The sequence below is a fragment of the Anomaloglossus baeobatrachus genome, unplaced genomic scaffold (genome assembly GCF_048569485.1).
Source record: "Anomaloglossus baeobatrachus isolate aAnoBae1 unplaced genomic scaffold, aAnoBae1.hap1 Scaffold_764, whole genome shotgun sequence".
NCBI classification, from domain to species: Eukaryota; Metazoa; Chordata; class Amphibia; order Anura; family Aromobatidae; genus Anomaloglossus; species Anomaloglossus baeobatrachus.
This window is the reverse complement of record NW_027445145.1, coordinates 18,978-44,797: the sequence shown is the minus strand read 5'-3', so window position 1 is coordinate 44,797 and position 25,820 is coordinate 18,978. Positions and strand designations below refer to the sequence as shown.

General features: G+C 48.9%; 11 non-coding genes and 4 pseudogenes across 11 annotated transcripts; all 15 read right to left on the bottom strand.

Moving 5' to 3' along the window:
* Positions 1 to 103: 103 nt before the first annotated feature.
* Positions 104 to 294, bottom strand: LOC142287929 (U2 spliceosomal RNA). The gene has a single exon (XR_012748820.1). It is a non-coding gene; the product is annotated as a U2 spliceosomal RNA (small nuclear RNA).
* A 1,387-nt stretch (positions 295 to 1,681) lies between these two features.
* LOC142287940 (U2 spliceosomal RNA) lies at positions 1,682 to 1,886 on the bottom strand (annotated as a pseudogene).
* A 3,862-nt stretch (positions 1,887 to 5,748) lies between these two features.
* LOC142287966 (U2 spliceosomal RNA) lies at positions 5,749 to 5,845 on the bottom strand (annotated as a pseudogene).
* A 1,387-nt stretch (positions 5,846 to 7,232) lies between these two features.
* On the bottom strand, positions 7,233 to 7,428 carry LOC142287957 (U2 spliceosomal RNA). Its single transcript, XR_012748841.1, has one exon. It is a non-coding gene; the product is annotated as a U2 spliceosomal RNA (small nuclear RNA).
* Positions 7,429 to 8,167: 739 nt separating this feature from the next.
* Positions 8,168 to 8,309, bottom strand: LOC142287970 (U2 spliceosomal RNA; annotated as a pseudogene).
* Positions 8,310 to 9,696: 1,387 nt separating this feature from the next.
* LOC142287928 (U2 spliceosomal RNA) lies at positions 9,697 to 9,887 on the bottom strand. The gene has a single exon (XR_012748819.1). It is a non-coding gene; the product is annotated as a U2 spliceosomal RNA (small nuclear RNA).
* A 1,387-nt stretch (positions 9,888 to 11,274) lies between these two features.
* Positions 11,275 to 11,465, bottom strand: LOC142287927 (U2 spliceosomal RNA). Its single transcript, XR_012748818.1, has one exon. It is a non-coding gene; the product is annotated as a U2 spliceosomal RNA (small nuclear RNA).
* Positions 11,466 to 12,852: 1,387 nt separating this feature from the next.
* LOC142287959 (U2 spliceosomal RNA) lies at positions 12,853 to 13,047 on the bottom strand. The gene has a single exon (XR_012748843.1). It is a non-coding gene; the product is annotated as a U2 spliceosomal RNA (small nuclear RNA).
* Positions 13,048 to 15,232: 2,185 nt separating this feature from the next.
* LOC142287946 (U2 spliceosomal RNA) lies at positions 15,233 to 15,425 on the bottom strand. Its single transcript, XR_012748832.1, has one exon. It is a non-coding gene; the product is annotated as a U2 spliceosomal RNA (small nuclear RNA).
* Positions 15,426 to 17,614: 2,189 nt separating this feature from the next.
* Positions 17,615 to 17,810, bottom strand: LOC142287955 (U2 spliceosomal RNA). Its single transcript, XR_012748839.1, has one exon. It is a non-coding gene; the product is annotated as a U2 spliceosomal RNA (small nuclear RNA).
* Positions 17,811 to 18,536: 726 nt separating this feature from the next.
* LOC142287968 (U2 spliceosomal RNA) lies at positions 18,537 to 18,663 on the bottom strand (annotated as a pseudogene).
* A 1,387-nt stretch (positions 18,664 to 20,050) lies between these two features.
* On the bottom strand, positions 20,051 to 20,241 carry LOC142287926 (U2 spliceosomal RNA). Its single transcript, XR_012748817.1, has one exon. It is a non-coding gene; the product is annotated as a U2 spliceosomal RNA (small nuclear RNA).
* Positions 20,242 to 21,628: 1,387 nt separating this feature from the next.
* LOC142287925 (U2 spliceosomal RNA) lies at positions 21,629 to 21,819 on the bottom strand. The gene has a single exon (XR_012748816.1). It is a non-coding gene; the product is annotated as a U2 spliceosomal RNA (small nuclear RNA).
* Positions 21,820 to 23,206: 1,387 nt separating this feature from the next.
* On the bottom strand, positions 23,207 to 23,397 carry LOC142287924 (U2 spliceosomal RNA). Its single transcript, XR_012748815.1, has one exon. It is a non-coding gene; the product is annotated as a U2 spliceosomal RNA (small nuclear RNA).
* Positions 23,398 to 24,784: 1,387 nt separating this feature from the next.
* LOC142287923 (U2 spliceosomal RNA) lies at positions 24,785 to 24,975 on the bottom strand. The gene has a single exon (XR_012748814.1). It is a non-coding gene; the product is annotated as a U2 spliceosomal RNA (small nuclear RNA).
* Positions 24,976 to 25,820: the final 845 nt, after the last annotated feature.

Below are 25,820 nucleotides of genomic sequence, written 5' to 3'. Positions count from 1 at the left end.
CCAAATTGAGGTGCATATGAAGACGTATGCTTTCTTCCAATTCATTAAATCGGGCTAATATGAATCAGGTGAATTGAGTTCTGCTTTTGGAAACTGGGTTAAGAAGGGGTGCACCGTTCCTGGAGGTACTGCAATACCAGGTCAATGCGTGGAGTGGACAGAGCAAGCTCTTTTTCCATCTCCCTGTTCTAAAAATCCATTTAATATATGGTCCCCAGATAGGGGACGTATCAGATATTAAACTGATAAGAACAGATACTACACTTGATCTTAGCCAAAAGGCCGAGAAGCGATAACCAGAATTGGTTTGGGCCTCGAGTGGCACCCTGGCCTATGCCGGACACATCTTAGGGAGAGAGAGCGAGAGGGAGACAAACCCACGCCTACACAAGACATTTTGTCACCCAAGCCAACCCTTGAAAAGGCTGCTTTGCAGAGCCAAAACAAGAAGAATGGTGCGTTTTGCAGCCGCCGCCCACTGCAATGAATCTGAATAACTCCTCCTTTAGGGCGCAAGCAACTCCCCTCCCCCTTGCAGTCTTTCCAATTCACGATACAAAAAGACGGACAGGACAGGTTGCCTGACTTTCCGTCACTGCTACCCTTTGCCATCCTTACCCGTAGAAAGCCCTTTCATCATCCCCAAACCCTAATCTTTTCCCTTTCCTTCCCAGCCCCCAAACCCTGCCCTCTGTACCTTTCTCACCACCCGCTTCCCTTCTCCTGTCATCCCCCTACCACCCGGGAAAAAAAGAGATTGCCCCCTCCTTCCACTAGCCCACCCTCCCACCCAAAGAACAACTTCTTCTGCGCAGCTTGTTTTCTAGGCAGCAGCGCTATTGTGATGTCATCGGGGGGCATTGTGACAAGCCGCCAGTGTTCCGTCTCTTCATGTTGTGCACAGTTCAAACGGAAAATACATCAACAGGCAGACTACAGAAAAGCTTACTATCAAAGGTTAGAGGGGGGCTTTCTCAGAGGGCTTTTTACAGTTTTTCTATTCCCAATTAGCCGTTTAAGTGTACTTATTGAAAGTAGTAATTCTTTCATGGGCCGCCCTTTCTTAGTATTTGACGTTCCTTATATTGCGGTATGAGGCTTCGCAGTAGGTTGCAAACATTCATCACCCATGACTGTCCCCAATTGAGCTCAGAAGCTCAATGTCTATCATGACCTCTCTTTTAGAATGTCCAAGAGCAAGCAAACTATTCCTCCAGGAGAGGGCGCCAACAGACTACTAAAGAGATCATCATTACTCAAAGAAAACCCCAAAAACCAATGCATGATAGGAATAAACAGGTAACTTTCTTTGGAGTGGAAGCGGAGAGATCGCACCAGATGCCAATTCTAGATGTTATCACACCTGTGGTCACTGCAGCAGCAGGTGAATCCACTTTGTCCAAAAGGGATCTATTCCATTCAATTGCAAATGATCTAGATAAGACAGAGAACTGCAGCACGGGGACATAGCCGAGTTGGTCAGGTTGAGTGGTGATGAGTTTGCTATTTGGATGAATAAAGAAAGTCAAAAGTGTGAAAGATAAAAAACAAAAGGAGGAAGTGTGAAAAGTGAATGGGCCAAATTGAGGTGCATATGAAGACGTATGCTTTCTTCCAATTCATTAAATCGGGCTAATATGAATCAGGTGAATTGAGTTCTGCTTTTGGAAACTGGGTTAAGAAGGGGTGCACCGTTCCTGGAGGTACTGCAATACCAGGTCAATGCGTGGAGTGGACAGAGCAAGCTCTTTTTCCATCTCCCTGTTCTAAAAATCCATTTAATATATGGTCCCCAGATAGGGGACGTATCAGATATTAAACTGATAAGAACAGATTTTTTGATTTAACAGCATCTTTATTATCATGCACTACTCACAAAAAGGTAACAAACCGTGTACAGTGCCGCAGCCCCGTACACACAGAAATATACAATCCTTCTTACATAGCCATAGAGTACGACGCACTAAACTATACATCACGCTCCTATGCTTATCCATAACACTCAAGCTGAAAGAAAAAGTTAGACAATAAATATCGACGAACCGGCGATTGGGGGATGGGGGTAGGGGAAAAGGGGGATAGGGTGGGGAAATCACAGGCCCGAAGCTTTATTGAAAGACGCACATAACGGGAAAAGGAGGGAGGGGGCATGGAAGAGGTCTAAACCTCCTCCTCGGCGCTGTCGTCCGGACTGTCCATGATGGAATAGTCTCTGAGCAGGCTGTGGATCAGCCTGCGGCAATCCTGGATAGACATCCTCTCCCTCTTCAAGATGAGCCGGTTCCTGGCGACCCAAATAGCGTCCTTAAAGCAGTTCATAAGGCGCCAAGCCTCCTGGATGGCTCCAACGGTGTGAGTCCCAGGGAAGAGTCCATAAAGTACGGAATGGTACGATAGGCTCCCTCTGGGGACGGAGTTCCTCAGGTCATCCTCCAGGGCAACCAACAGGCGCTGTGCGAAACGGCAGTCCCAAAAGGCGTGCAGCGATGTTTCCTCCACGAAGGGGCACCTTGGGCAGTACCGGGTTTTGCACAGGTTCCGGGCATGCATGAATGACCGGACGGGCAGTCCGCCCTGTATCGCCATCCATGACAAGTCCTTGTGCCCGTTGGTCAATCCAGCCGATGACACGTTTGTCCAAACAGTCTCCAGTGTGTCGTGATGAAGTCCTGGAATGTTCTCCATTTCGTCCTTGGCTCTGATGAGTTTGTGGATAGTCTTTGGCTTCCACAAATCAGGCTTGAGTCCCTCCAGTTGGTGTTCCCTCACAAACCGAACCACGTCTCCGTAGAACCATGGCGCCGTCCAGTTGTAGGGGAAGGAGCTGTCCCACTTGTCCCAGCCTAACCGTCTCCAAAGGGGGAGCAGGAAGAAGCGAGACATGGACCCACCCGCGGAACCTCTCTTGACTCGCAGAGTTCGGCGAACGCAGTCACATACGAAGGAGGATCGCAGGAGGGTGGGGATATCGGGTACGCCCTTCCCACCCTTGCGAGGATCCTTGTACATGATGCTCCGCTTTACTCTGTCCATCTTGGATCCCCAGACAAAACGAAACACCGTCCTGGTAATGGCCCTGCACACGGTGGCAAGGGGGGGCCAGGCCTGGGCCGTGTACTGCAGCACGGGCAGTACCTCGTTACGCAGGACCAGTGCTTTGCCCTCACAGGTGAGGCGTCTGAGGCTCCACAGACCGATCCGTTGGGTGATCTTGGTCAAGCGTTCCTCCCAGGACTTGAGGGCTGCTCCTTCCTTCCCGAACCAGACTCCAAGAACCTTGATGAAATCCGGCTGGATGCTGAAAGGGAAGGGGGCGGAAGAGGCCGGCTGCCAGTCCCCGAAGAGCATGGCTTCCGACTTCCCGCAGTTGACTTTGGCTCCCGAAGCCCGTCCGAAGGTCTCACAGGTCTGGACGAGGGTGTCGACTGAGCGCCGGTCCGCGCAGAAGACGGTCACGTCGTCCATGTAGAGCGAGCACTTGACCTCGAAGCGTTCTGGTCCTGGTGCGGTGATCCCTCTGATCTCTCCATTCCGCCGGATAGCCTCTGCAAAGAGTTCTATAACACAAACAAAAAGAAGAGGTGACAGAGGACAGCCTTGTCTGACCCCTGAGAGGACCGGGAAGGGGTCAGTCTTCCAGCCGTTTACCAACACCGAGCTGTGAATATCAAAATACATTAGTTGGACATACAAGCAAAACATGTTACCCAAACCTAACCTGTGCAGAGCTTTGCCCAGGAACTCATGGGAAACACGGTCGAAGGCCTTTTCCTGATCCAACGAGATCAGGGCTGCGTGCACCCGGCGGGCTTTGATGTACTCGACCGTGTCCCGCATGAGAGCCAGGCTGTCTGCGATGCGACGTCCGGGGATGCCGCAGGTCTGATCCGGGTGGATGATCCGTCCGATAACAGTCTTCAATCTCGTTGCCATCGTCTTGGCCAGGATCTTGTAGTCGACGTTCAGAAGGGTGATGGGACGCCAATTCTTCAGGTCGCACCTCTCTCCTTTACGCTTGTACAGGATCGTGACCATTCCTTCCCTCAGAGATGGAGGCATTCTGCCCTCCACCACCATCTCCTCATACAGCCCTAACAGGTCCGGACAGATTAGGTCTCCCAGCGCTACATAGAGCTCTGCTGGGAGGCCGTCACTGCCTGGTGTCCTGCCAGAACTAAAGGATTTGGCGGCCGAGAGCAGCTCGTCCACCGTCAGAGGAACATCCATGGCCGCCGCGTCTGCAGGGTCAAGATGGTTAGTGATACCTGACAGGAACTTATCGGCGGCCTCGGGGTCAGTAGTCTTGCGGGCGTAGAGTTCGCTGTAGAAGTCGCTGACGACCTTCATCACGTTCTCTTTCCCGCGTCGCATGCTGCCACTCTCGTCTCGTAGTTCATTCATGGGCGTGTGACCGGCGTGGAGTTTCCTGAAAAAGAACGAGTTACATTTCTCACCCTTCTCCAGGTTCTCCACTTTGGAACGGAAGACAATTCGCTCGGACTCCTCCTCGAAGTGCCTTTTCAGGCTCCTCTTAGTCTCCTCCAGCTCCTCTCTCACGTCCCAGCCGCATCGAAGAAGGTCCTGCAGGGAACGCAGCTCACGCTGGAGTCTCCTGAAGTCCCTCCTCTTCAGACCCGCCTGTTGTTGACTCTTTGCCTGAAAGAAGAAACGGAACTCGAGTTTAACGTATTCCCACCAGTCAGAAACAGACTGGAAGCCCGCCTTGTAGGCCCGCCACGTGGAGTAGGCAGCTCTAAGCTCCTCCAGAATCTCACCCTTTTCCAGCAGAGAGCAGTTCAGCTTCCAGGAGCCCGGGCCAATGGGGAAGCCATGGCCCAGCACACCTTGAAAGTGAATGGCTCTGTGGTCAGAGAAGAAGCAGGGGACCATCGAGTGCCCACTCCGCCCAACCGCCCGAGAGGTAAACACAAAGTCAATCCTGGAACGCAGCGAGCCATCGGATCGGCACCATGAATAGTTCACGGATCCGTGTCCGATGGAGCCAACAACGTCCACAAGAGAGGCTTCGGTCACCATCTCAATGAGCAGTTTGGATGTGACGTCCAACTTGGCAGCCGTTCCAGAACTGCGTCCATCCTCCTCAATCGGGCAGTTGAAATCCCCGGCCATCACTACCGTCCTGGCGGTAGCGAGCTGAGGGCGCAGGGCTTGGAGGAGCTCCAGTCGATCGCTCTTCACAGGAGAAGCGTACACATTGATGAACCTGACAGGTTCTCCCGCCCAGGTGCCATCCACGAGCAGTAACCTGCCGCAGACGATTTCCTGAACAGAGTCCAATGTGAAGGCGCTTCCCCTGATCAGCACGGCGACCCCCGCGGACCTACAGTCGCCTCCGCCGGACCAGTAGGATGGGCCATGGGTCCACTCCCTGGCCAGATGGTTGAAGGACCTAGAGGAGGGAAGGGAGCATTCCTGCAGGAAAAATACATCACTAGACTGAGTGTTAAGGAACGCAAAAATTGTCTGGCGTCGGAACTTGTCTCTGATGCTCCTAACATTAATGGAAAAGGTGTTAATGTTAGCAGTCATTGGAGGAAAGAGAAAGTTAGCGCAGGCGGTGTGCCTTAGTTACCACTCCGGTCGGGCGGTTCTTCCTCTTTGGCACCTGCTGGTAAGGGTATCTCCAGCAGACCCTCTTCTTCTAGCTGATCGAGCAGGGATGGTGCCTCCGTGGCTTCCGACTCCTCCATTTCTTCTTCGGCCACAAGGGACTCCACCATCTGCTCCAACACGTCCGGTTCTGGGAGGAGGCCATCCTCCTCTTCCTGGGGTGGATTGAGAACAGATACTACACTTGATCTTAGCCAAAAGGCCGAGAAGCGATAACCAGAATTGGTTTGGGCCTCGAGTGGCACCCTGGCCTATGCCGGACACATCTTAGGGAGAGAGAGCGAGAGGGAGACAAACCCACGCCTACACAAGACATTTTGTCACCCAAGCCAACCCTTGAAAAGGCTGCTTTGCAGAGCCAAAACAAGAAGAATGGTGCGTTTTGCAGCCGCCGCCCACTGCAATGAATCTGAATAACTCCTCCTTTAGGGCGCAAGCAACTCCCCTCCCCCTTGCAGTCTTTCCAATTCACGATACAAAAAGACGGACAGGACAGGTTGCCTGACTTTCCGTCACTGCTACCCTTTGCCATCCTTACCCGTAGAAAGCCCTTTCATCATCCCCAAACCCTAATCTTTTCCCTTTCCTTCCCAGCCCCCAAACCCTGCCCTCTGTACCTTTCTCACCACCCGCTTCCCTTCTCCTGTCATCCCCCTACCACCCGGGAAAAAAAGAGATTGCCCCCTCCTTCCACTAGCCCACCCTCCCACCCAAAGAACAACTTCTTCTGCGCAGCTTGTTTTCTAGGCAGCAGCGCTATTGTGATGTCATCGGGGGGCATTGTGACAAGCCGCCAGTGTTCCGTCTCTTCATGTTGTGCACAGTTCAAACGGAAAATACATCAACAGGCAGACTACAGAAAAGCTTACTATCAAAGGTTAGAGGGGGGCTTTCTCAGAGGGCTTTTTACAGTTTTTCTATTCCCAATTAGCCGTTTAAGTGTACTTATTGAAAGTAGTAATTCTTTCATGGGCCGCCCTTTCTTAGTATTTGACGTTCCTTATATTGCGGTATGAGGCTTCGCAGTAGGTTGCAAACATTCATCACCCATGACTGTCCCCAATTGAGCTCAGAAGCTCAATGTCTATCATGACCTCTCTTTTAGAATGTCCAAGAGCAAGCAAACTATTCCTCCAGGAGAGGGCGCCAACAGACTACTAAAGAGATCATCATTACTCAAAGAAAACCCCAAAAACCAATGCATGATAGGAATAAACAGGTAACTTTCTTTGGAGTGGAAGCGGAGAGATCGCACCAGATGCCAATTCTAGATGTTATCACACCTGTGGTCACTGCAGCAGCAGGTGAATCCACTTTGTCCAAAAGGGATCTATTCCATTCAATTGCAAATGATCTAGATAAGACAGAGAACTGCAGCACGGGGACATAGCCGAGTTGGTCAGGTTGAGTGGTGATGAGTTTGCTATTTGGATGAATAAAGAAAGTCAAAAGTGTGAAAGATAAAAAACAAAAGGAGGAAGTGTGAAAAGTGAATGGGCCAAATTGAGGTGCATATGAAGACGTATGCTTTCTTCCAATTCATTAAATCGGGCTAATATGAATCAGGTGAATTGAGTTCTGCTTTTGGAAACTGGGTTAAGAAGGGGTGCACCGTTCCTGGAGGTACTGCAATACCAGGTCAATGCGTGGAGTGGACAGAGCAAGCTCTTTTTCCATCTCCCTGTTCTAAAAATCCATTTAATATATGGTCCCCAGATAGGGGACGTATCAGATATTAAACTGATAAGAACAGATTTTGATTTAATGAAGCTTTCCAAAGCACCGCAAAAAATGCATGACCGAAGTCACACCAAAAACAGTGCAAAGGCTAGGATTCGTGTGGACCCCTCCGTGAGGAGAGGGTCCCCAAAAATCAACCCCGTCCCTCCGAGCCAGAAGGCCACAGCAAGGGTCAGGGATCTTCGGTGCTCCCCCAAGCCGAAGCCTGGTTGAGCCTTGTCGTTGCTCCCAGCGTCCACCCAGGCATCTTACCCAAGTGGAGTAGAGAGCTACTAGTTGTTGGTTTCGCAGCCGAAACTGCCCGGACCGTCAACCGGTGTTGGTTTCTCAGCCCAAGGCTAACCGGACCTCCAACCGGGTGTTGGTTTCTCAGCCGAAGCTGACCCGGACCTCCAACCGGGTGTTGGTTTCTCAGCCGAAGCTGACCCGGACCTCCAACCGGGTGTTGGTTTCTCAGCCGAAGCTGACCCGGACCTCCAACCGGGTGTTGGTTTCTCAGCCAAAGCTGACCCGGACCTCCAACCGGGTGTTGGTTTCTCAGCCCAAAGCTGAACGGACCTCCGACCATGATTATAAAAATTTCCCTTCCTAGCCAGAAGGCCGGGATAGAGCAATATGCTCAGAAAGTATGAAAGGGCAAGGTACGGTGTGCTACAGAGCCCAAGGCTCGCCGGGGTCCCAAGCCAGCAAGCTCAGACTCACTCCAGGGTCGTCAATCCTGGGGCACATTGCACCATAGCCCCCACACTTACTCAGTCTAATAGCCTCGATCCTGGTAGGGCCATGGTTTCCTCTAGATGGATATACTATCCTCCCAAAGTACTAACAAGCGCAACCTTCCAGTGTGCATTGCATCATTGTACTAAGGTGGCAGGAGCCTTAAACCACCTTTTCGAACGATACTACACTTGATCTTAGCCAAAAGGCCGAGAAGCGATAACCAGAATTGGTTTGGGCCTCGAGTGGCACCCTGGCCTATGCCGGACACATCTTAGGGAGAGAGAGCGAGAGGGAGACAAACCCACGCCTACACAAGACATTTTGTCACCCAAGCCAACCCTTGAAAAGGCTGCTTTGCAGAGCCAAAACAAGAAGAATGGTGCGTTTTGCAGCCGCCGCCCACTGCAATGAATCTGAATAACTCCTCCTTTAGGGCGCAAGCAACTCCCCTCCCCCTTGCAGTCTTTCCAATTCACGATACAAAAAGACGGACAGGACAGGTTGCCTGACTTTCCGTCACTGCTACCCTTTGCCATCCTTACCCGTAGAAAGCCCTTTCATCATCCCCAAACCCTAATCTTTTCCCTTTCCTTCCCAGCCCCCAAACCCTGCCCTCTGTACCTTTCTCACCACCCGCTTCCCTTCTCCTGTCATCCCCCTACCACCCGGGAAAAAAAGAGATTGCCCCCTCCTTCCACTAGCCCACCCTCCCACCCAAAGAACAACTTCTTCTGCGCAGCTTGTTTTCTAGGCAGCAGCGCTATTGTGATGTCATCGGGGGGCATTGTGACAAGCCGCCAGTGTTCCGTCTCTTCATGTTGTGCACAGTTCAAACGGAAAATACATCAACAGGCAGACTACAGAAAAGCTTACTATCAAAGGTTAGAGGGGGGCTTTCTCAGAGGGCTTTTTACAGTTTTTCTATTCCCAATTAGCCGTTTAAGTGTACTTATTGAAAGTAGTAATTCTTTCATGGGCCGCCCTTTCTTAGTATTTGACGTTCCTTATATTGCGGTATGAGGCTTCGCAGTAGGTTGCAAACATTCATCACCCATGACTGTCCCCAATTGAGCTCAGAAGCTCAATGTCTATCATGACCTCTCTTTTAGAATGTCCAAGAGCAAGCAAACTATTCCTCCAGGAGAGGGCGCCAACAGACTACTAAAGAGATCATCATTACTCAAAGAAAACCCCAAAAACCAATGCATGATAGGAATAAACAGGTAACTTTCTTTGGAGTGGAAGCGGAGAGATCGCACCAGATGCCAATTCTAGATGTTATCACACCTGTGGTCACTGCAGCAGCAGGTGAATCCACTTTGTCCAAAAGGGATCTATTCCATTCAATTGCAAATGATCTAGATAAGACAGAGAACTGCAGCACGGGGACATAGCCGAGTTGGTCAGGTTGAGTGGTGATGAGTTTGCTATTTGGATGAATAAAGAAAGTCAAAAGTGTGAAAGATAAAAAACAAAAGGAGGAAGTGTGAAAAGTGAATGGGCCAAATTGAGGTGCATATGAAGACGTATGCTTTCTTCCAATTCATTAAATCGGGCTAATATGAATCAGGTGAATTGAGTTCTGCTTTTGGAAACTGGGTTAAGAAGGGGTGCACCGTTCCTGGAGGTACTGCAATACCAGGTCAATGCGTGGAGTGGACAGAGCAAGCTCTTTTTCCATCTCCCTGTTCTAAAAATCCATTTAATATATGGTCCCCAGATAGGGGACGTATCAGATATTAAACTGATAAGAACAGATACTACACTTGATCTTAGCCAAAAGGCCGAGAAGCGATAACCAGAATTGGTTTGGGCCTCGAGTGGCACCCTGGCCTATGCCGGACACATCTTAGGGAGAGAGAGCGAGAGGGAGACAAACCCACGCCTACACAAGACATTTTGTCACCCAAGCCAACCCTTGAAAAGGCTGCTTTGCAGAGCCAAAACAAGAAGAATGGTGCGTTTTGCAGCCGCCGCCCACTGCAATGAATCTGAATAACTCCTCCTTTAGGGCGCAAGCAACTCCCCTCCCCCTTGCAGTCTTTCCAATTCACGATACAAAAAGACGGACAGGACAGGTTGCCTGACTTTCCGTCACTGCTACCCTTTGCCATCCTTACCCGTAGAAAGCCCTTTCATCATCCCCAAACCCTAATCTTTTCCCTTTCCTTCCCAGCCCCCAAACCCTGCCCTCTGTACCTTTCTCACCACCCGCTTCCCTTCTCCTGTCATCCCCCTACCACCCGGGAAAAAAAGAGATTGCCCCCTCCTTCCACTAGCCCACCCTCCCACCCAAAGAACAACTTCTTCTGCGCAGCTTGTTTTCTAGGCAGCAGCGCTATTGTGATGTCATCGGGGGGCATTGTGACAAGCCGCCAGTGTTCCGTCTCTTCATGTTGTGCACAGTTCAAACGGAAAATACATCAACAGGCAGACTACAGAAAAGCTTACTATCAAAGGTTAGAGGGGGGCTTTCTCAGAGGGCTTTTTACAGTTTTTCTATTCCCAATTAGCCGTTTAAGTGTACTTATTGAAAGTAGTAATTCTTTCATGGGCCGCCCTTTCTTAGTATTTGACGTTCCTTATATTGCGGTATGAGGCTTCGCAGTAGGTTGCAAACATTCATCACCCATGACTGTCCCCAATTGAGCTCAGAAGCTCAATGTCTATCATGACCTCTCTTTTAGAATGTCCAAGAGCAAGCAAACTATTCCTCCAGGAGAGGGCGCCAACAGACTACTAAAGAGATCATCATTACTCAAAGAAAACCCCAAAAACCAATGCATGATAGGAATAAACAGGTAACTTTCTTTGGAGTGGAAGCGGAGAGATCGCACCAGATGCCAATTCTAGATGTTATCACACCTGTGGTCACTGCAGCAGCAGGTGAATCCACTTTGTCCAAAAGGGATCTATTCCATTCAATTGCAAATGATCTAGATAAGACAGAGAACTGCAGCACGGGGACATAGCCGAGTTGGTCAGGTTGAGTGGTGATGAGTTTGCTATTTGGATGAATAAAGAAAGTCAAAAGTGTGAAAGATAAAAAACAAAAGGAGGAAGTGTGAAAAGTGAATGGGCCAAATTGAGGTGCATATGAAGACGTATGCTTTCTTCCAATTCATTAAATCGGGCTAATATGAATCAGGTGAATTGAGTTCTGCTTTTGGAAACTGGGTTAAGAAGGGGTGCACCGTTCCTGGAGGTACTGCAATACCAGGTCAATGCGTGGAGTGGACAGAGCAAGCTCTTTTTCCATCTCCCTGTTCTAAAAATCCATTTAATATATGGTCCCCAGATAGGGGACGTATCAGATATTAAACTGATAAGAACAGATACTACACTTGATCTTAGCCAAAAGGCCGAGAAGCGATAACCAGAATTGGTTTGGGCCTCGAGTGGCACCCTGGCCTATGCCGGACACATCTTAGGGAGAGAGAGCGAGAGGGAGACAAACCCACGCCTACACAAGACATTTTGTCACCCAAGCCAACCCTTGAAAAGGCTGCTTTGCAGAGCCAAAACAAGAAGAATGGTGCGTTTTGCAGCCGCCGCCCACTGCAATGAATCTGAATAACTCCTCCTTTAGGGCGCAAGCAACTCCCCTCCCCCTTGCAGTCTTTCCAATTCACGATACAAAAAGACGGACAGGACAGGTTGCCTGACTTTCCGTCACTGCTACCCTTTGCCATCCTTACCCGTAGAAAGCCCTTTCATCATCCCCAAACCCTAATCTTTTCCCTTTCCTTCCCAGCCCCCAAACCCTGCCCTCTGTACCTTTCTCACCACCCGCTTCCCTTCTCCTGTCATCCCCCTACCACCCGGGAAAAAAAGAGATTGCCCCCTCCTTCCACTAGCCCACCCTCCCACCCAAAGAACAACTTCTTCTGCGCAGCTTGTTTTCTAGGCAGCAGCGCTATTGTGATGTCATCGGGGGGCATTGTGACAAGCCGCCAGTGTTCCGTCTCTTCATGTTGTGCACAGTTCAAACGGAAAATACATCAACAGGCAGACTACAGAAAAGCTTACTATCAAAGGTTAGAGGGGGGCTTTCTCAGAGGGCTTTTTACAGTTTTTCTATTCCCAATTAGCCGTTTAAGTGTACTTATTGAAAGTAGTAATTCTTTCATGGGCCGCCCTTTCTTAGTATTTGACGTTCCTTATATTGCGGTATGAGGCTTCGCAGTAGGTTGCAAACATTCATCACCCATGACTGTCCCCAATTGAGCTCAGAAGCTCAATGTCTATCATGACCTCTCTTTTAGAATGTCCAAGAGCAAGCAAACTATTCCTCCAGGAGAGGGCGCCAACAGACTACTAAAGAGATCATCATTACTCAAAGAAAACCCCAAAAACCAATGCATGATAGGAATAAACAGGTAACTTTCTTTGGAGTGGAAGCGGAGAGATCGCACCAGATGCCAATTCTAGATGTTATCACACCTGTGGTCACTGCAGCAGCAGGTGAATCCACTTTGTCCAAAAGGGATCTATTCCATTCAATTGCAAATGATCTAGATAAGACAGAGAACTGCAGCACGGGGACATAGCCGAGTTGGTCAGGTTGAGTGGTGATGAGTTTGCTATTTGGATGAATAAAGAAAGTCAAAAGTGTGAAAGATAAAAAACAAAAGGAGGAAGTGTGAAAAGTGAATGGGCCAAATTGAGGTGCATATGAAGACGTATGCTTTCTTCCAATTCATTAAATCGGGCTAATATGAATCAGGTGAATTGAGTTCTGCTTTTGGAAACTGGGTTAAGAAGGGGTGCACCGTTCCTGGAGGTACTGCAATACCAGGTCAATGCGTGGAGTGGACAGAGCAAGCTCTTTTTCCATCTCCCTGTTCTAAAAATCCATTTAATATATGGTCCCCAGATAGGGGACGTATCAGATATTAAACTGATAAGAACAGATTTGATTTAATGAAGCTTTCCAAAGCACCACAAAAAATGCATGACCGAAGTCACACCAAAAACAGTGCAAAGGCTAGGATTCGTGTGGACCCCACCGTGAGGAGAGGGTCCCCAAAAATCAACCCCGTCCCTCCGAGCCAGAAGGCCACAGCAAGGGTCAGGGATCTTCGGTGCTCCCCCAAGCCGAAGCCTGGTTGAGCCTTGTCGTTGCTCCCAGCGTCCACCCAGGCATCTTACCCAAGTGGAGTAGAGAGCTACTAGTTGTTGGTTTCGCAGTCGAAACTGCCCGGACCGTCAACCGGTGTTGGTTTCTCAGCCCAAGGCTAACCGGACCTCCAACCGGGTGTTGGTTTCTCAGCCGAAGCTGACCCAGACCTCCAACCGGGTGTTGGTTTCTCAGCCGAAGCTGACCCAGACCTCCAACCGGGTGTTAGTTTCTCAGCCCAAAGCTGACCAGACCTCCGACCGGGATTATAAAAATTTCCCTTCCTAGCCAGAAGGCCGGGATAGGATAATATGCTCAAAAAGTATGAAAAGGCAAGGTACGGTGTGCTACAGAGCCCAAGGCTTGCCGGGGTCCCAAGCCAGCAAGCTCAGACTCACTCCAGGGTCGTCAGTCCTGGGGCACGTTGTACCATAGCCCCCCACCCTTACTCAGTCTAATAGCCTCGATCCTGGTAGGGCCATGTTTTCCTCTAGATGAATATACTATCCACCCAGAGTACTAGCAAGCGCAACCTTCCAGTGTGCATTGTATCATTGTACTAAGGTGGCCTGGAGCTTAAACCACCTCTTCGAACAACACTACACTTGATCTTAGCCAAAAGGCCGAGAAGCGATAACCAGAATTGGTTTGGGCCTCGAGTGGCACCCTGGCCTATGCCGGACACATCTTAGGGAGAGAGAGCGAGAGGGAGACAAACCCACGCCTACACAAGACATTTTGTCACCCAAGCCAACCCTTGAAAAGGCTGCTTTGCAGAGCCAAAACAAGAAGAATGGTGCGTTTTGCAGCCGCCGCCCACTGCAATGAATCTGAATAACTCCTCCTTTAGGGCGCAAGCAACTCCCCTCCCCCTTGCAGTCTTTCCAATTCACGATACAAAAAGACGGACAGGACAGGTTGCCTGACTTTCCGTCACTGCTACCCTTTGCCATCCTTACCCGTAGAAAGCCCTTTCATCATCCCCAAACCCTAATCTTTTCCCTTTCCTTCCCAGCCCCCAAACCCTGCCCTCTGTACCTTTCTCACCACCCGCTTCCCTTCTCCTGTCATCCCCCTACCACCCGGGAAAAAAAGAGATTGCCCCCTCCTTCCACTAGCCCACCCTCCCACCCAAAGAACAACTTCTTCTGCGCAGCTTGTTTTCTAGGCAGCAGCGCTATTGTGATGTCATCGGGGGGCATTGTGACAAGCCGCCAGTGTTCCGTCTCTTCATGTTGTGCACAGTTCAAACGGAAAATACATCAACAGGCAGACTACAGAAAAGCTTACTATCAAAGGTTAGAGGGGGGCTTTCTCAGAGGGCTTTTTACAGTTTTTCTATTCCCAATTAGCCGTTTAAGTGTACTTATTGAAAGTAGTAATTCTTTCATGGGCCGCCCTTTCTTAGTATTTGACGTTCCTTATATTGCGGTATGAGGCTTCGCAGTAGGTTGCAAACATTCATCACCCATGACTGTCCCCAATTGAGCTCAGAAGCTCAATGTCTATCATGACCTCTCTTTTAGAATGTCCAAGAGCAAGCAAACTATTCCTCCAGGAGAGGGCGCCAACAGACTACTAAAGAGATCATCATTACTCAAAGAAAACCCCAAAAACCAATGCATGATAGGAATAAACAGGTAACTTTCTTTGGAGTGGAAGCGGAGAGATCGCACCAGATGCCAATTCTAGATGTTATCACACCTGTGGTCACTGCAGCAGCAGGTGAATCCACTTTGTCCAAAAGGGATCTATTCCATTCAATTGCAAATGATCTAGATAAGACAGAGAACTGCAGCACGGGGACATAGCCGAGTTGGTCAGGTTGAGTGGTGATGAGTTTGCTATTTGGATGAATAAAGAAAGTCAAAAGTGTGAAAGATAAAAAACAAAAGGAGGAAGTGTGAAAAGTGAATGGGCCAAATTGAGGTGCATATGAAGACGTATGCTTTCTTCCAATTCATTAAATCGGGCTAATATGAATCAGGTGAATTGAGTTCTGCTTTTGGAAACTGGGTTAAGAAGGGGTGCACCGTTCCTGGAGGTACTGCAATACCAGGTCAATGCGTGGAGTGGACAGAGCAAGCTCTTTTTCCATCTCCCTGTTCTAAAAATCCATTTAATATATGGTCCCCAGATAGGGGACGTATCAGATATTAAACTGATAAGAACAGATTTTTGATTTAATGAAGCTTTCCAAAGCACCACAAAAAATGCATGACCGAAGTCACACCAAAAACAGTGCAAAGGCTAGGATTCGTGTGGACCCCACCGTGAGGAGAGGGTCCCCAAAAATCAACCCCGTCCCTCCGAGCCAGAAGGCCACAGCAAGGGTCAGGGATCTTCGGTGCTCCCCCAAGCCGAAGCCTGGTTGAGCCTTGTCGTTGCTCCCAGCGTCCACCCAGGCATCTTACCCAAGTGGAGTAGAGAGCTACTAGTTGTTGGTTTCGCAGCCGAAACTGCCCGGACCGTCAACCGGTGTTGGTTTCTCAGCCCAAGGCTAACCGGACCTCCAACCGGGTGTTGGTTTCTCAGCCGAAGCTGACCCAGACCTCCAACCGGGTGTTGGTTTCTCAGCCGAAGCTGACCCAGACCTCCAACCGGGTGTTAGTTTCTCAGCCCAAAGCTGACCAGACCTCCGACCGGGATTATAAAAATTTCCCTTCCTAGCCAGAAGGCCGGGATAGGGTAATATGCTCAAAAAGTATGAAAAGGCAAGGTACGGTGTGCTACAGAGCCCAAGGCTTGCCGGGGTCCCAAGCCAGCAAGCTCAGACTCACTCCAGGGTCGTCAGTCCTGGGGCACGTTGTACCATAGCCCCCCACCCTTACTCAGTCTAATAGCCTCGATCCTGGTAGGGCCATGTTTTCCTCTAGATGAATATACTATCCACCCAGAGTACTAGCAAGCGCAACCTTCCAGTGTGCATTGTATCATTGTACTAAGGTGGCCTGGAGCTTAAACCACCTCTTCGAACAACACTACACTTGATCTTAGCCAAAAGGCCGAGAAGCGATAACCAGAATTGGTTTGGGCCTCGAGTGGCACCCTGGCCTATGCCGGACACATCTTAGGGAGAGAGAGCGAGAGGGAGACAAACCCACGCCTACACAAGACATTTTGTCACCCAAGCCAACCCTTGAAAAGGCTGCTTTGCAGAGCCAAAACAAGAAGAATGGTGCGTTTTGCAGCCGCCGCCCACTGCAATGAATCTGAATAACTCCTCCTTTAGGGCGCAAGCAACTCCCCTCCCCCTTGCAGTCTTTCCAATTCACGATACAAAAAGACGGACAGGACAGGTTGCCTGACTTTCCGTCACTGCTACCCTTTGCCATCCTTACCCGTAGAAAGCCCTTTCATCATCCCCAAACCCTAATCTTTTCCCTTTCCTTCCCAGCCCCCAAACCCTGCCCTCTGTACCTTTCTCACCACCCGCTTCCCTTCTCCTGTCATCCCCCTACCACCCGGGAAAAAAAGAGATTGCCCCCTCCTTCCACTAGCCCACCCTCCCACCCAAAGAACAACTTCTTCTGCGCAGCTTGTTTTCTAGGCAGCAGCGCTATTGTGATGTCATCGGGGGGCATTGTGACAAGCCGCCAGTGTTCCGTCTCTTCATGTTGTGCACAGTTCAAACGGAAAATACATCAACAGGCAGACTACAGAAAAGCTTACTATCAAAGGTTAGAGGGGGGCTTTCTCAGAGGGCTTTTTACAGTTTTTCTATTCCCAATTAGCCGTTTAAGTGTACTTATTGAAAGTAGTAATTCTTTCATGGGCCGCCCTTTCTTAGTATTTGACGTTCCTTATATTGCGGTATGAGGCTTCGCAGTAGGTTGCAAACATTCATCACCCATGACTGTCCCCAATTGAGCTCAGAAGCTCAATGTCTATCATGACCTCTCTTTTAGAATGTCCAAGAGCAAGCAAACTATTCCTCCAGGAGAGGGCGCCAACAGACTACTAAAGAGATCATCATTACTCAAAGAAAACCCCAAAAACCAATGCATGATAGGAATAAACAGGTAACTTTCTTTGGAGTGGAAGCGGAGAGATCGCACCAGATGCCAATTCTAGATGTTATCACACCTGTGGTCACTGCAGCAGCAGGTGAATCCACTTTGTCCAAAAGGGATCTATTCCATTCAATTGCAAATGATCTAGATAAGACAGAGAACTGCAGCACGGGGACATAGCCGAGTTGGTCAGGTTGAGTGGTGATGAGTTTGCTATTTGGATGAATAAAGAAAGTCAAAAGTGTGAAAGATAAAAAACAAAAGGAGGAAGTGTGAAAAGTGAATGGGCCAAATTGAGGTGCATATGAAGACGTATGCTTTCTTCCAATTCATTAAATCGGGCTAATATGAATCAGGTGAATTGAGTTCTGCTTTTGGAAACTGGGTTAAGAAGGGGTGCACCGTTCCTGGAGGTACTGCAATACCAGGTCAATGCGTGGAGTGGACAGAGCAAGCTCTTTTTCCATCTCCCTGTTCTAAAAATCCATTTAATATATGGTCCCCAGATAGGGGACGTATCAGATATTAAACTGATAAGAACAGATTTTGATTTAATGAAGCTTTCCAAAGCACCGCAAAAAATGCATGACCGAAGTCACACCAAAAACAGTGCAAAGGCTAGGATTCGTGTGGACCCTTCCGTGAGGAGAGGGTCCCCAAAAATCAACCCCGTCCCTCCGAGCCAGAAGGCCACAGCAAGGGTCAGGGATCTTCGGTGCTCCCCCAAGCCGAAGCCTGGTTGAGCCTTGTCGTTGCTCCCAGCGTCCACCCAGGCATCTTACCCAAGTGGAGTAGAGAGCTACTAGTTGTTGGTTTCGCAGCCGAAACTGCCCGGACCGTCAACCGGTGTTAGTTTCTCAGCCCAAGGCTAACCGGACCTCCAACCGGGTGTTGGTTTCTCAGCCGAAGCTGACCCGGACCTCCAACCGGGTGTTGGTTTCTCAGCCGAAGCTGACCCGGACCTCCAACCGGGTGTTGGTTTCTCAGCCGAAGCTGACCCGGACCTCAAACCGGGTGTTGGTTTCTCAGCCGAAGCTGACCCGGACCTCCAACCGGGTGTTGGTTTCTCAGCCCAAAGCTGAACGGACCTCCGACCATGATTATAAAAATTTCCCTTCCTAGCCAGAAGGCCGGGATAGAGCAATATGCTCAGAAAGTATGAAAGGGCAAGGTACGGTGTGCTACAGAGCCCAAGGCTCGCCGGGGTCCCAAGCCAGCAAGCTCAGACTCACTCCAGGGTCGTCAGTCCTGGGGCACATTGCACCATAGCCCCCACACTTACTCAGTCTAATAGCCTCGATCCTGGTAGGGCCATGTTTTCCTCTAGATGAATATACTATACATCCAGAGTACTAGCAAGCGCAACCTTCCAGTGTGCATTGCATCTGCCGAGCCTCACAGATACTACACTTGATCTTAGCCAAAAGGCCGAGAAGCGATAACCAGAATTGGTTTGGGCCTCGAGTGGCACCCTGGCCTATGCCGGACACATCTTAGGGAGAGAGAGCGAGAGGGAGACAAACCCACGCCTACACAAGACATTTTGTCACCCAAGCCAACCCTTGAAAAGGCTGCTTTGCAGAGCCAAAACAAGAAGAATGGTGCGTTTTGCAGCCGCCGCCCACTGCAATGAATCTGAATAACTCCTCCTTTAGGGCGCAAGCAACTCCCCTCCCCCTTGCAGTCTTTCCAATTCACGATACAAAAAGACGGACAGGACAGGTTGCCTGACTTTCCGTCACTGCTACCCTTTGCCATCCTTACCCGTAGAAAGCCCTTTCATCATCCCCAAACCCTAATCTTTTCCCTTTCCTTCCCAGCCCCCAAACCCTGCCCTCTGTACCTTTCTCACCACCCGCTTCCCTTCTCCTGTCATCCCCCTACCACCCGGGAAAAAAAGAGATTGCCCCCTCCTTCCACTAGCCCACCCTCCCACCCAAAGAACAACTTCTTCTGCGCAGCTTGTTTTCTAGGCAGCAGCGCTATTGTGATGTCATCGGGGGGCATTGTGACAAGCCGCCAGTGTTCCGTCTCTTCATGTTGTGCACAGTTCAAACGGAAAATACATCAACAGGCAGACTACAGAAAAGCTTACTATCAAAGGTTAGAGGGGGGCTTTCTCAGAGGGCTTTTTACAGTTTTTCTATTCCCAATTAGCCGTTTAAGTGTACTTATTGAAAGTAGTAATTCTTTCATGGGCCGCCCTTTCTTAGTATTTGACGTTCCTTATATTGCGGTATGAGGCTTCGCAGTAGGTTGCAAACATTCATCACCCATGACTGTCCCCAATTGAGCTCAGAAGCTCAATGTCTATCATGACCTCTCTTTTAGAATGTCCAAGAGCAAGCAAACTATTCCTCCAGGAGAGGGCGCCAACAGACTACTAAAGAGATCATCATTACTCAAAGAAAACCCCAAAAACCAATGCATGATAGGAATAAACAGGTAACTTTCTTTGGAGTGGAAGCGGAGAGATCGCACCAGATGCCAATTCTAGATGTTATCACACCTGTGGTCACTGCAGCAGCAGGTGAATCCACTTTGTCCAAAAGGGATCTATTCCATTCAATTGCAAATGATCTAGATAAGACAGAGAACTGCAGCACGGGGACATAGCCGAGTTGGTCAGGTTGAGTGGTGATGAGTTTGCTATTTGGATGAATAAAGAAAGTCAAAAGTGTGAAAGATAAAAAACAAAAGGAGGAAGTGTGAAAAGTGAATGGGCCAAATTGAGGTGCATATGAAGACGTATGCTTTCTTCCAATTCATTAAATCGGGCTAATATGAATCAGGTGAATTGAGTTCTGCTTTTGGAAACTGGGTTAAGAAGGGGTGCACCGTTCCTGGAGGTACTGCAATACCAGGTCAATGCGTGGAGTGGACAGAGCAAGCTCTTTTTCCATCTCCCTGTTCTAAAAATCCATTTAATATATGGTCCCCAGATAGGGGACGTATCAGATATTAAACTGATAAGAACAGATACTACACTTGATCTTAGCCAAAAGGCCGAGAAGCGATAACCAGAATTGGTTTGGGCCTCGAGTGGCACCCTGGCCTATGCCGGACACATCTTAGGGAGAGAGAGCGAGAGGGAGACAAACCCACGCCTACACAAGACATTTTGTCACCCAAGCCAACCCTTGAAAAGGCTGCTTTGCAGAGCCAAAACAAGAAGAATGGTGCGTTTTGCAGCCGCCGCCCACTGCAATGAATCTGAATAACTCCTCCTTTAGGGCGCAAGCAACTCCCCTCCCCCTTGCAGTCTTTCCAATTCACGATACAAAAAGACGGACAGGACAGGTTGCCTGACTTTCCGTCACTGCTACCCTTTGCCATCCTTACCCGTAGAAAGCCCTTTCATCATCCCCAAACCCTAATCTTTTCCCTTTCCTTCCCAGCCCCCAAACCCTGCCCTCTGTACCTTTCTCACCACCCGCTTCCCTTCTCCTGTCATCCCCCTACCACCCGGGAAAAAAAGAGATTGCCCCCTCCTTCCACTAGCCCACCCTCCCACCCAAAGAACAACTTCTTCTGCGCAGCTTGTTTTCTAGGCAGCAGCGCTATTGTGATGTCATCGGGGGGCATTGTGACAAGCCGCCAGTGTTCCGTCTCTTCATGTTGTGCACAGTTCAAACGGAAAATACATCAACAGGCAGACTACAGAAAAGCTTACTATCAAAGGTTAGAGGGGGGCTTTCTCAGAGGGCTTTTTACAGTTTTTCTATTCCCAATTAGCCGTTTAAGTGTACTTATTGAAAGTAGTAATTCTTTCATGGGCCGCCCTTTCTTAGTATTTGACGTTCCTTATATTGCGGTATGAGGCTTCGCAGTAGGTTGCAAACATTCATCACCCATGACTGTCCCCAATTGAGCTCAGAAGCTCAATGTCTATCATGACCTCTCTTTTAGAATGTCCAAGAGCAAGCAAACTATTCCTCCAGGAGAGGGCGCCAACAGACTACTAAAGAGATCATCATTACTCAAAGAAAACCCCAAAAACCAATGCATGATAGGAATAAACAGGTAACTTTCTTTGGAGTGGAAGCGGAGAGATCGCACCAGATGCCAATTCTAGATGTTATCACACCTGTGGTCACTGCAGCAGCAGGTGAATCCACTTTGTCCAAAAGGGATCTATTCCATTCAATTGCAAATGATCTAGATAAGACAGAGAACTGCAGCACGGGGACATAGCCGAGTTGGTCAGGTTGAGTGGTGATGAGTTTGCTATTTGGATGAATAAAGAAAGTCAAAAGTGTGAAAGATAAAAAACAAAAGGAGGAAGTGTGAAAAGTGAATGGGCCAAATTGAGGTGCATATGAAGACGTATGCTTTCTTCCAATTCATTAAATCGGGCTAATATGAATCAGGTGAATTGAGTTCTGCTTTTGGAAACTGGGTTAAGAAGGGGTGCACCGTTCCTGGAGGTACTGCAATACCAGGTCAATGCGTGGAGTGGACAGAGCAAGCTCTTTTTCCATCTCCCTGTTCTAAAAATCCATTTAATATATGGTCCCCAGATAGGGGACGTATCAGATATTAAACTGATAAGAACAGATACTACACTTGATCTTAGCCAAAAGGCCGAGAAGCGATAACCAGAATTGGTTTGGGCCTCGAGTGGCACCCTGGCCTATGCCGGACACATCTTAGGGAGAGAGAGCGAGAGGGAGACAAACCCACGCCTACACAAGACATTTTGTCACCCAAGCCAACCCTTGAAAAGGCTGCTTTGCAGAGCCAAAACAAGAAGAATGGTGCGTTTTGCAGCCGCCGCCCACTGCAATGAATCTGAATAACTCCTCCTTTAGGGCGCAAGCAACTCCCCTCCCCCTTGCAGTCTTTCCAATTCACGATACAAAAAGACGGACAGGACAGGTTGCCTGACTTTCCGTCACTGCTACCCTTTGCCATCCTTACCCGTAGAAAGCCCTTTCATCATCCCCAAACCCTAATCTTTTCCCTTTCCTTCCCAGCCCCCAAACCCTGCCCTCTGTACCTTTCTCACCACCCGCTTCCCTTCTCCTGTCATCCCCCTACCACCCGGGAAAAAAAGAGATTGCCCCCTCCTTCCACTAGCCCACCCTCCCACCCAAAGAACAACTTCTTCTGCGCAGCTTGTTTTCTAGGCAGCAGCGCTATTGTGATGTCATCGGGGGGCATTGTGACAAGCCGCCAGTGTTCCGTCTCTTCATGTTGTGCACAGTTCAAACGGAAAATACATCAACAGGCAGACTACAGAAAAGCTTACTATCAAAGGTTAGAGGGGGGCTTTCTCAGAGGGCTTTTTACAGTTTTTCTATTCCCAATTAGCCGTTTAAGTGTACTTATTGAAAGTAGTAATTCTTTCATGGGCCGCCCTTTCTTAGTATTTGACGTTCCTTATATTGCGGTATGAGGCTTCGCAGTAGGTTGCAAACATTCATCACCCATGACTGTCCCCAATTGAGCTCAGAAGCTCAATGTCTATCATGACCTCTCTTTTAGAATGTCCAAGAGCAAGCAAACTATTCCTCCAGGAGAGGGCGCCAACAGACTACTAAAGAGATCATCATTACTCAAAGAAAACCCCAAAAACCAATGCATGATAGGAATAAACAGGTAACTTTCTTTGGAGTGGAAGCGGAGAGATCGCACCAGATGCCAATTCTAGATGTTATCACACCTGTGGTCACTGCAGCAGCAGGTGAATCCACTTTGTCCAAAAGGGATCTATTCCATTCAATTGCAAATGATCTAGATAAGACAGAGAACTGCAGCACGGGGACATAGCCGAGTTGGTCAGGTTGAGTGGTGATGAGTTTGCTATTTGGATGAATAAAGAAAGTCAAAAGTGTGAAAGATAAAAAACAAAAGGAGGAAGTGTGAAAAGTGAATGGGCCAAATTGAGGTGCATATGAAGACGTATGCTTTCTTCCAATTCATTAAATCGGGCTAATATGAATCAGGTGAATTGAGTTCTGCTTTTGGAAACTGGGTTAAGAAGGGGTGCACCGTTCCTGGAGGTACTGCAATACCAGGTCAATGCGTGGAGTGGACAGAGCAAGCTCTTTTTCCATCTCCCTGTTCTAAAAATCCATTTAATATATGGTCCCCAGATAGGGGACGTATCAGATATTAAACTGATAAGAACAGATACTACACTTGATCTTAGCCAAAAGGCCGAGAAGCGATAACCAGAATTGGTTTGGGCCTCGAGTGGCACCCTGGCCTATGCCGGACACATCTTAGGGAGAGAGAGCGAGAGGGAGACAAACCCACGCCTACACAAGACATTTTGTCACCCAAGCCAACCCTTGAAAAGGCTGCTTTGCAGAGCCAAAACAAGAAGAATGGTGCGTTTTGCAGCCGCCGCCCACTGCAATGAATCTGAATAACTCCTCCTTTAGGGCGCAAGCAACTCCCCTCCCCCTTGCAGTCTTTCCAATTCACGATACAAAAAGACGGACAGGACAGGTTGCCTGACTTTCCGTCACTGCTACCCTTTGCCATCCTTACCCGTAGAAAGCCCTTTCATCATCCCCAAACCCTAATCTTTTCCCTTTCCTTCCCAGCCCCCAAACCCTGCCCTCTGTACCTTTCTCACCACCCGCTTCCCTTCTCCTGTCATCCCCCTACCACCCGGGAAAAAAAGAGATTGCCCCCTCCTTCCACTAGCCCACCCTCCCACCCAAAGAACAACTTCTTCTGCGCAGCTTGTTTTCTAGGCAGCAGCGCTATTGTGATGTCATCGGGGGGCATTGTGACAAGCCGCCAGTGTTCCGTCTCTTCATGTTGTGCACAGTTCAAACGGAAAATACATCAACAGGCAGACTACAGAAAAGCTTACTATCAAAGGTTAGAGGGGGGCTTTCTCAGAGGGCTTTTTACAGTTTTTCTATTCCCAATTAGCCGTTTAAGTGTACTTATTGAAAGTAGTAATTCTTTCATGGGCCGCCCTTTCTTAGTATTTGACGTTCCTTATATTGCGGTATGAGGCTTCGCAGTAGGTTGCAAACATTCATCACCCATGACTGTCCCCAATTGAGCTCAGAAGCTCAATGTCTATCATGACCTCTCTTTTAGAATGTCCAAGAGCAAGCAAACTATTCCTCCAGGAGAGGGCGCCAACAGACTACTAAAGAGATCATCATTACTCAAAGAAAACCCCAAAAACCAATGCATGATAGGAATAAACAGGTAACTTTCTTTGGAGTGGAAGCGGAGAGATCGCACCAGATGCCAATTCTAGATGTTATCACACCTGTGGTCACTGCAGCAGCAGGTGAATCCACTTTGTCCAAAAGGGATCTATTCCATTCAATTGCAAATGATCTAGATAAGACAGAGAACTGCAGCACGGGGACATAGCCGAGTTGGTCAGGTTGAGTGGTGATGAGTTTGCTATTTGGATGAATAAAGAAAGTCAAAAGTGTGAAAGATAAAAAACAAAAGGAGGAAGTGTGAAAAGTGAATGGGCCAAATTGAGGTGCATATGAAGACGTATGCTTTCTTCCAATTCATTAAATCGGGCTAATATGAATCAGGTGAATTGAGTTCTGCTTTTGGAAACTGGGTTAAGAAGGGGTGCACCGTTCCTGGAGGTACTGCAATACCAGGTCAATGCGTGGAGTGGACAGAGCAAGCTCTTTTTCCATCTCCCTGTTCTAAAAATCCATTTAATATATGGTCCCCAGATAGGGGACGTATCAGATATTAAACTGATAAGAACAGATACTACACTTGATCTTAGCCAAAAGGCCGAGAAGCGATAACCAGAATTGGTTTGGGCCTCGAGTGGCACCCTGGCCTATGCCGGACACATCTTAGGGAGAGAGAGCGAGAGGGAGACAAACCCACGCCTACACAAGACATTTTGTCACCCAAGCCAACCCTTGAAAAGGCTGCTTTGCAGAGCCAAAACAAGAAGAATGGTGCGTTTTGCAGCCGCCGCCCACTGCAATGAATCTGAATAACTCCTCCTTTAGGGCGCAAGCAACTCCCCTCCCCCTTGCAGTCTTTCCAATTCACGATACAAAAAGACGGACAGGACAGGTTGCCTGACTTTCCGTCACTGCTACCCTTTGCCATCCTTACCCGTAGAAAGCCCTTTCATCATCCCCAAACCCTAATCTTTTCCCTTTCCTTCCCAGCCCCCAAACCCTGCCCTCTGTACCTTTCTCACCACCCGCTTCCCTTCTCCTGTCATCCCCCTACCACCCGGGAAAAAAAGAGATTGCCCCCTCCTTCCACTAGCCCACCCTCCCACCCAAAGAACAACTTCTTCTGCGCAGCTTGTTTTCTAGGCAGCAGCGCTATTGTGATGTCATCGGGGGGCATTGTGACAAGCCGCCAGTGTTCCGTCTCTTCATGTTGTGCACAGTTCAAACGGAAAATACATCAACAGGCAGACTACAGAAAAGCTTACTATCAAAGGTTAGAGGGGGGCTTTCTCAGAGGGCTTTTTACAGTTTTTCTATTCCCAATTAGCCGTTTAAGTGTACTTATTGAAAGTAGTAATTCTTTCATGGGCCGCCCTTTCTTAGTATTTGACGTTCCTTATATTGCGGTATGAGGCTTCGCAGTAGGTTGCAAACATTCATCACCCATGACTGTCC